Source organism: Dipodomys ordii, unplaced genomic scaffold (assembly GCF_000151885.1).
Source record: "Dipodomys ordii isolate 6190 unplaced genomic scaffold, Dord_2.0 Scaffold20, whole genome shotgun sequence".
NCBI classification, from domain to species: domain Eukaryota; kingdom Metazoa; phylum Chordata; class Mammalia; order Rodentia; family Heteromyidae; genus Dipodomys; species Dipodomys ordii.
Window position 1 is genome coordinate 4,256,889 of NW_012267236.1, and position 9,284 is coordinate 4,266,172.

At 38.7% G+C, this 9,284-nt stretch overlaps 1 pseudogene; it reads right to left on the bottom strand.

Annotated features, from left to right (window-relative positions):
- Nucleotides 1–3,306: 3,306 nt before the first annotated feature.
- LOC105983577 overlaps nt 3,307–9,284 on the bottom strand; it is a 26,895-nt pseudogene continuing 20,917 nt past the window's right edge.

Genomic DNA, 9,284 nt, shown 5'->3' on the forward strand with positions numbered 1-9,284 from the left:
TTTTTCTTTTTGCTTATGTGGTGCTGAGGAATCGAACCCCGGGCCTCAGGCATGCAAGGCAAGCACTCTACCACTGAGCCACCTTCCCAGCCCTCAATGATTTATTTTTTTAAAAAAGGATATAGTTGCAATGTGTTTCAGGTGTGGGTGGGCACTTCAACTGGGCATGTCCATCTCAGTATTAGAAATAAGGTTTTGGAATTTGGGGGAGAAGCTAGGGTAAAAGAGTAATTGTCTGTTTTTACCCTGTTCCCTCATTTCCTTTTTAAATATTCTAGCCACAAACATTAGAGATGGCAATACTATTTATGTAGAGTTGAAGGTGTGAGAAAGGCAGATTGCTTGGATGTGGTAAATGTTTAAGGGATATTGAAGAATACAAGAAACTAGTAATGAAAGAAGGGTTAGCATGTAGGAAAAGAATTAGTAGAAGGGAATGCCATACAGTTCAAAGAAGAGTTTTAAAAAGAGCAGATGGTTATTAGAGTCAAATGTTACAGAGTTTCATTTAACATCTTCAGTAACATTAACTACACAATCCAATTATTGAGCACTCCATTCCCATCCACCATTTGAATTAACTGAGATTTTATAACACAATACCATTTGTATTTATTTAGCTTTTCCATGGAAAGAATTTCCTCTGAAAATAGGCTTATCCATTTTTCTGGAAAAGTAATTTGGAGTTTTAAAATTACCTTTAATTTTTTTAAGGCAGATAGCCAAGGTGTTTTAAGTGTTTTCATATAGAGAAAGCAAATCACAGATATGTCTAGAAATATTTAATAGGCTCAATATGCCTAGTTTAGCTTTGCTTTCCTAAAACCAAATTTGTCTTCTTAGCAAAACTTTTATATTGGGCACTGAGTTATCTAGATCTATCTTATGTTGTGCTCTGAGAGAGGGATTCTAATTCTTACCAGTAGAGATCTGGTGAGAGTTCCTGGTTATCGTGATACACATGTGAACAGTTAGTTCCCTCTCTCCCTTGGGGAATAACCAGAGCTCACAGTTTAAGGTGCAGGTGGACGGTTTGCCCCATCTGCTTGGTACTCTCTTTTGCAGTATGAAGGAGACAGGCTTTCCTTTTGATGTCTGGCTTGGTTCCTGCTATCCTATATCACTGGCCATGTTTCCACAAGACTACTGGCCAAGTCAGACTGTAGCATTCTGCTATTACAGCTGAGCTAGTAAGAGGTGAACTGGTAAAATTATGTGGGGAGCTCAGAGCTGCTGTTTGCAAACTGGGCAAAGAAGCTGTCCTTGGTCCATCCAGCTTTATCTCCATGGTGTTTCCCTTAATTTTTCAGGTGGGCTACACTCTTGTCAAAGGAGGGGTGATCTCTGGAGTCAGCACTCATACCTGATTCCAAGACGAGGCACTTCTGATTTGGCTTTCAGCATTCCTTGTGGATGTGTAGGAGTATACATTAGCTCAAAGCAATAATAACCCGACGTGTGACATGTATTATAAGCTTGTTACATGCCACATGCTCTATGCCTGTGAACTCATTGAATTCTCTCCATGCCCTGAAGCTCCTGAAAGATTCTACTTTACAGATGAGAAAACTGAGGTGTAAGGTATTGAGACATGTACAGTCACACAATCATAGTAGTATCAAAGCCTAGACATATTTTATTTGAGACCTATTAACAGTTCTCAATTTTATTTACCATTTCTTCCTTCACCATCCTCTCAATCCCCAAACCATTCTAATCCAGTACAAGTGCTAGGATTTTTTCCCATGTGAATCCTGAGATGTGACCTCTCTTTCTGTTATTATCTCATCCCTAAGATGTCATTGAAGGGACTTTGCCAACTGGGAAAAGATGCAAAAGACCCCATAGCAATATTGAGGACAATATGTGCTCATAAAACGGATGCTTAAAAACAGTTATGCGTTACTGAGGGAATGAAGTAACAAAAAATTAAGGCTGATTTTTGCAATGAAACTAATGGAGCTGCATTAATTATCTGTGAGCCTTATTCTGAAGTGGTCCTTAGTTTTGAATTCCAAAGGAGGCAAGAGGAGCACAGGATACGATGTTCTTTAAGGTGAATGATCCAGTCTTTTTGCGTGAGGAGGTCTCACTGGAGCCATTATGATGCTGAGTTATTTTTATGTTTTTACTCTTTAAAAGGCTCTTGTAAGCCCACAGAGCAGAACAATCTGGTCCATCACTGCACACCAGAATAAAATAAAAAGTGTGACACCTTTTTTAAAAGCAAAAAAAATAAGCAAGATTTTCTTTAAAAGTGAAAAATAAAAGTCAATGAGGGAATAGGATGAGACATAGGGTATAATAGACACTTCAGAGTTTGGACTCAGTGTGAATTAAATCTACATTATCTTTTACTTGCATACAAAGGCCTAAGCTTGGGTTTTCTAATCTGCTAGGAAAGACTTTCCTTTTTATTCTCATCAGGTCTCAGTGATTGGTACATGACATTTCTCTTTCCAGTCTGAGTGGATGTAGAAGCTTAGGTGAACATGAATTATCTACAGAGCTGCTGGCATAATTCAATAATAAGCTTTGGTCTCATTTCAACAAATCTTACATAACAAAATATTTTGGACTTAAAGTAGCTTTTTAATTTCAAACAGTATTCAACATGAAAAAGTTTTATTTCACTGTATTTGATGTTGGTATAATTTGTGGAGGGGAAGGGCAAAACAAATCGTTTAAATAGGGATACAGGTGGACCCATTGCAACAATGAGATATACAAGTCGTTATGTCAAAGACGAACTTTACAACTTTGGTGGTAGGGGAGGAGGGGTGGGGGGGGCTGGGAGAGGGTGGGATGGGAAGGGGAAACAAAGGAGGAGGCTACAATGCTTGATAAGAAATGTACTCATTATCTTGCCCATGTAATTGTAACCCCCTGTACAGTATTTTCACAGTAAAAAAAAAGAAAAAGTTTTATTGCCTTCAACTTTACTTGTTGTTCTAGGTGCTCAAAAAATATTTATTCTGAGAGACAGATAATTTTTGTGACAATAATTAACTCTCAATGGGCAAATTGAGGTCCATGTTACAACATGAACTTTTTTTCCCGGTAAATTGTAACTTTTTATTGGAAAACAAATATACAACTTGGAATGGATTGAGGCAAATTGGGCCATAAGCAGATTTTCTTTAGGTGACTAAAACAAAGTTTAAAAAGCAAGTAACAATAAAAGAAAATGTTCTGGTACAAGACCAACAGTACAAAAAATAGTGTACATGTACCTGGATAATACACTCATTTTGCAATAGTGCAACTTTTAAGTACATGTTGTTGACTGTCCATATTCCATGCAGAGTTACAACTCCACACTTCAACAACAACATGCTGACAGTTCCTAAAAGAAAACTACTTAAAAAAGGCATAACCCAGATGTGCCCTCATTTGACCAACTCCATCTAAGTTTAGATGTGCAGAAGGGCTTAGATATATCCAGAGTAAGCCACATGCAACATGTTACTTGATCAATTTTCTAAAATAAGGTTTCAGGACAATGACAGTAAGGTAAGGGAAGAAAACAGGGAGGAATGAAATCCTAATGACTATATATGCATATTTTTTTGACAGTAGGGGAAACCTTTTACAGATAAGTTACAAACAAAGAAAAGGCAAATAAACAATTTTGTACAAGAAATTTAACACATTCTGTACAATATCTTCACTTTGCTGTCATCATTTGTACAAACTCTTCATAGTTTACTTGACCATCACCATCAATATCTGCTTCCCTGATCATTTCATCAACCTCTTCATCTGTTAACTTCTCCCCCAGGTTTGTCATCACATGGCGAAGCTCTGCTGCACTAATATAACCACTGCCATCCTTATCAAACACACAGAATGCTTCTCTAAGTTCTTCTTCACTGTCGGTGCCTTTCATTTTTCTTGTCATCATTGTCAGAAATTCAGGGGAGTCAATTGTGCCATTACCATGGGCATCTACTTCATTAATCATGTCCTGTAATTCTGCTTCTGTGGGATTCTGCCCAAGAGACCTCATTACAGTTCCCAGTTCCTTTGTTGTTATAGTTCCATCACCATCCTTGTCAAATAGTGAAAAAGCTTCTTTGAATTCTGCAATCTGCTCTTCAGTCAGTTGATCAGCCAAGCTGCAAGCCCTATCGGTTCCCGAGAGCGACTACACAACCACTCGGCTCACTCCGATCAGTCAACATGAACTTTTTTTTCCCTGGGGACTGAATTCAGGACCTAGTCATTGTCCCTAAGCTTCTTTTGCTCAAGGCTAGCACTCTACTACTTGAGCCACATTACCACCTTTTCTGTTTATGTGGTACTGAGGAATCTAATCCAGGGCTTCATGCATGCTAGGCAAGCACTCTACAACCAACCCACATTCCCTGCCCACAACATGAACTTTTTATGTAGCTAGTTTTCTGAGCTTTATAAACTGTGACTATTAAGTGACTTGACTATCATGGCTGCAAAGCAAGAAACATAGGTGTTGAAGTTGGGCTCTAATATTTGTTTATGGCCTTTGGAATTAATGAGTGATTCTCAAATTGTTATTATTTTTTTGGGGAGAGCTGGCATTGGGGCTTGAACTTCTTGGCATAAGGTTGGTACTCTACCATTTGAGCCACACCTCTACTTCTGGCTTTTCATGATTCATTGGAAATAAGAATCTCATAGATTTTCTTTTCTGGGCTGGCTTTGAACCACAACCCTTAGATCTTAGCTTACTGAGTAGCAAGGATTACAGATGTTAGCTACTAGTGCCTAGTTGATTCTTGTGTGTGTGTGTGTGTGTGTGTGTGTGTGTGTGTGTGTGTGTACTGGGACTTGAACTCTGGGCCTGGGCACTGTCCCTCCACTCTTCAGCTCAAGGCTAGCGCTCTACCACTTGAGCCACAGCACCACTTCTGGTTTTCTGGTGGTTTATTTGAGATAAGATTCTCACGGACATTCCTGCCTGGGCTGGCTTTGAACCGTAATCCTCAGATCTCAGCCTCTTGAGTAGCTAGGATTACAGGCATGAGCCACTGGCGCCTGGCTGATTCTTAAATTTTAATACACATAGGAATTGTATATGGATCTTAAGTACAAGTTCTGCTTGAAGTAGGTCTTTGGTGAAGCCTGAAATTATACATTTCTAACAAGCTTCGAGATGATGCTGGTTGTTGGTAGTTGAGGACCACACTTGAAGGAGCAGAAAAACCATCTGAATCTTTATTTTCTCATCTGTAAAGTGGAGATAGTGGTTACTACTGTGAAGATTATTAAACAAGTCAGTGAATCAAAGCATCTGACATACAGGAAGACCACACAAATGCAAACATATCTACTCTTCCATGTTTCCTGTTTTGTTCCTGTTAGTTCATTAGTGTGTTCTACTCTTTATACAAGTGTTTTTCTCTATAGTTTTTGCTGTGGTATAATCAAGCTCATGACAAGGAGGCATGCAGAAATTAGTAAGAGCCCATTTCTGTCCCCTTTCCCCAAATCCATGTTTTGTACGACATTTATAGTTTGAATAACTGTTTCTCCAAAGGACTATGTGTTAAATGCTTGCTCACCAGCCTAAGGTCTTATTGGGGATGGTGGAACCTTCAGGAAAAAAGTGGGATATTTAATGGGAGGAAGTCATGTCATGGGTAACACTGGGGCCCTGACCCCTCTCTTTATCTTTCAGCTGTGATGAAGTGAGCAGTTTCCTTTGCTATGTGTTCCTACCATGGTGTACTGCCTTGCCGCAGGCCTAAAAAGCAATGGAGTCAAAAGACCATAGACTGAAACTGTGAGTCAATGCAAACCTTTTCTCTTTTCAAGTTGATTATCTCAAGCATTTGTTACAGTAGCAGAAAGCTGACTAGCAGAAAATTGATATCAAGAAGTGGGGTTGTTTTTGTGATACCCGATATGGTGTAAGCCTTCAAAATCAGCTTGTCAGAGGAATCTGGAAAAAACTGGGGAAATGAGGGAGAGAAAGCCCAGGGTGTTTTGCACAGAGATTAATGGGAAATTCTGGTTAAGGCTCAGAAGATAAGCATGCTGATAGAAATATGGACAGGAAAGATTGTAGTTATGAGGTTATTGGAAATTGAACAAGGCCGTCCTTGTTATACCTTGGCAAAGAATTTCAGTGCATTATATCCATGCCCACTCTAAAGATTATATGGCAAATTAAACAAATAAGAATAGCCAGGAGATTCTGATAGAGAAAGGTAATGGGGAAGAGCTAGCTCTATTGGTACTAAAGTGTTATTGACTTTAAAAGTATAATTATGATACTTAAAAGAGGCAGATAGGACAATGAGATAAAATAGAGTATTGAAATAAGCCCAAACAGATGGGACTTTAGTAGATGGTGAGGTGATATTTCAGTGTGTGTGGATGGGGAGATGATGGACTATTTGATATTATATACTCTTAGAGCAACTAGAATCATCTGGAAAAAATAAAGCCAATCTATACTTTAATGCACAGTAAGATAAGTTCCAAATGAATCAAAGGTTTAGATGTAAAAGATGAAATTTGAGGTAATTTCTTTATAACTTTGGCGTGGAGAATGGCTTTTAAATGATATCTAGAAATCTAGAAGCCATAAAAAGTAAATTTAATTAATTTTTAAAATGCAAGCAAAGCCTACACAAAGTAAGACTCAGAAATAAATTATAAATTTGGAAAAAAATTGTTGCATTCCATATCACAGAAGACCAATTTTACTAGTACACAAAGAGCTGCTTGAAATTCTTCTTCTGAAATATTATATAAGTTTGCTTGTCTTAGACCTATGTGAAATGGTATGTGAACTAAGGATCAGAAAATAGATGAGAAAGGAAACTGATTATTATGTGTCTATATAAATAGGAGGGAAAATAAAAGTATAGTATATTAGCATTAGTTTTTATCTACAGAAGGGGCCAAGCAACCTTGTAACAGTGGTTTGCCATCACTAGTGACATTTAGATAGTACTAGTTGAAAAATGAGATGCAAGGATAAAAATTTATTGATTTGTTACTTTTGAGACATTTCAAAGTATTAAGTGGTTTAAAAAGTCACACTGAGCTTCTTTATAAGATCATAGTCTGCTTTATTGTACTTTGAAGTTTTCAAGCCTTAATAAAGAGGGTTCCTCCATTTTGTTCCTTTCAGGAAAATATGTGTGTGTGTGTGTGTGTGTGTGTGTGTGTTTTGTCTTAAACTCTGGGCTTGGGCACCTTCCCTGAGCTCTTCAGCTCAAGGTCAGTGCTCTACCACTTGAGCCACAATGCCACTTCCGGTTTTCTGGTGGTTAATTGGAGGTAAGAGTCTCATGGATGTTCCTGCCCAGGCTGGCATTAAACCATGATCCTCAGATCTCAGCCTCCAGAGTAGCTAGGATTACAGCCGTGAGCCACCAGCACCTGGCTGTACTGAATGATTGTTGTTGTTTTTGTTGGTCATGGGGCTTGGACTCTGGGCCTGGTACTATCCCTCAGCTCTTCAGCTCAAGGCGAGGCTCTACCACTTGAGCCGCAGTGACACTTCCCAAATGTGTTTTGTGCGTGTGTGTGTGTGTGTGTGTGTGTGTGTGTGTGTGAAATTGTAGTACTCCTGCCTCCCTCCCCACCTCTGCATCTTGAAACCCTGGCTTCAACTCAGCCTGTTTCCCTGATCTCATGTGACCTACTCATTTCTTTTCAAAAGCATGGGATGTGGCCTTAACCCTACTAACCACATGGTCCAAACAGACCTCCAGATATTTCTGCACCTCCTCCCTCAATGACAACTTCTTTCATACTTCTGACTGCTCATACAGAAAACAAAGACAGATCTTCATGGTCAGTATATCAAGAACACATTTCTGTTAGGAAATATATTTTTCTTCTCCTTTTTGAGGTGATTCATTAGTGTCTCCAGAAGGCCCAGCTAGATGGCCCTGGTACTCTCCCCTACTGTCTTCTACTGGGATAGTTTTCTAGAGCTTCATGATGAATGTCACAGTCTGAGTGGCTTAAGACTGTAAAAATGTACTATTTTTGCAGTTCAGGAGACCAGAAGTCTGAAGTTACGTTGAAAGGATTTTTTTCCTTTGGAGGCTCCAGAGGACAAGCCCTCTTATACCTGCAGTGATAATGCTCACCTCTGTAGTCACCCTTACTACCAGCGGAGTCCAAATGCCTGGTTTTGGCAACAAGAAATATATGTGATTGTTTACTGAGTAGTGAATCTAGGGGGTCTATTATTTTCCTAGCAAACAGGGTAGGGTCACCTAGTATGCAGGTTTTCCTTGAACGCTCTCCACTGTGGATGTACTGTATGGAAATATACCAGCTACTTTGTGAGGCAGTATGTTACAAACCATGGGTGGTTGAACTGGGAGGGGGAGGGAAAGCAGCTTGGATCCTTGTGGGAACTGCCATGTTAACCTTGGAGGTTCACCACAGACTTCTGTAATGTGAATAGAAAGAAAAACAATGTCAAAACCTTGTTTATTTCAAGTATAACCTTCTGGTTTCTATTACACGCACTAGGGAAAAAATTCCTGATAAAAGTTTCAATTTTTTTGTTGACTGTGGTTGTAAGAGGCTATTGCAGATGTGGCAACATACAGTGGAAAGAGAGTGAACAGAGTAAATTGGAAACAGGAGCTGAAGATGAGGAAGAATTAGATCAAGTGCTCACACACTGGAAACACACACACACACACACACACACACACACACACACACACACACACACGAAAATACAAATAAAATTCCAAGACCATCAAAAGACCAGACTTACAAATCATGGGAATAGGAAAGGGAGAAGAGGTATAAATTGAAGGCATAGAGAGCCAATTCAATGAAATAATGGCAGAAATCTTACCCAACTTTGAGAAAGAGAGAGGACTCCAGGTAGAATAGGGTTACAAAACAAAATAGTCAAGATCAGAGAAGAAACTTTGCTAGATATATTATAGTTAATACACTAAATATAAAGAAGAAAGAGAGAATATTGAAAGGTGCAAAGGAGAAGAGGGTAGAATGATATAGAGAAATGCTATAGAAAAGGGAAGAAGTATGATTTAAATTAAATACTAAAAAATGGTTTAGACATCATAGTTTCAGAGAAAAGGAAGGGGACGGTGAAGCAGAACCAAAAAGTAAATAAGAGGGAGAGTACAAAATTGCCGGTATCCCTTATACAAAAAGTCAATACAAATGAATAAAAAAGTTCAAAACTACCAAACCAAAACAGCAACAAAGAGAGATTTATATTACAAATATGAATTTCCAATGGATTATTCTTGCATTTTGAATCTGGATGGGAAGGTTCTTTTTTTTTTTTT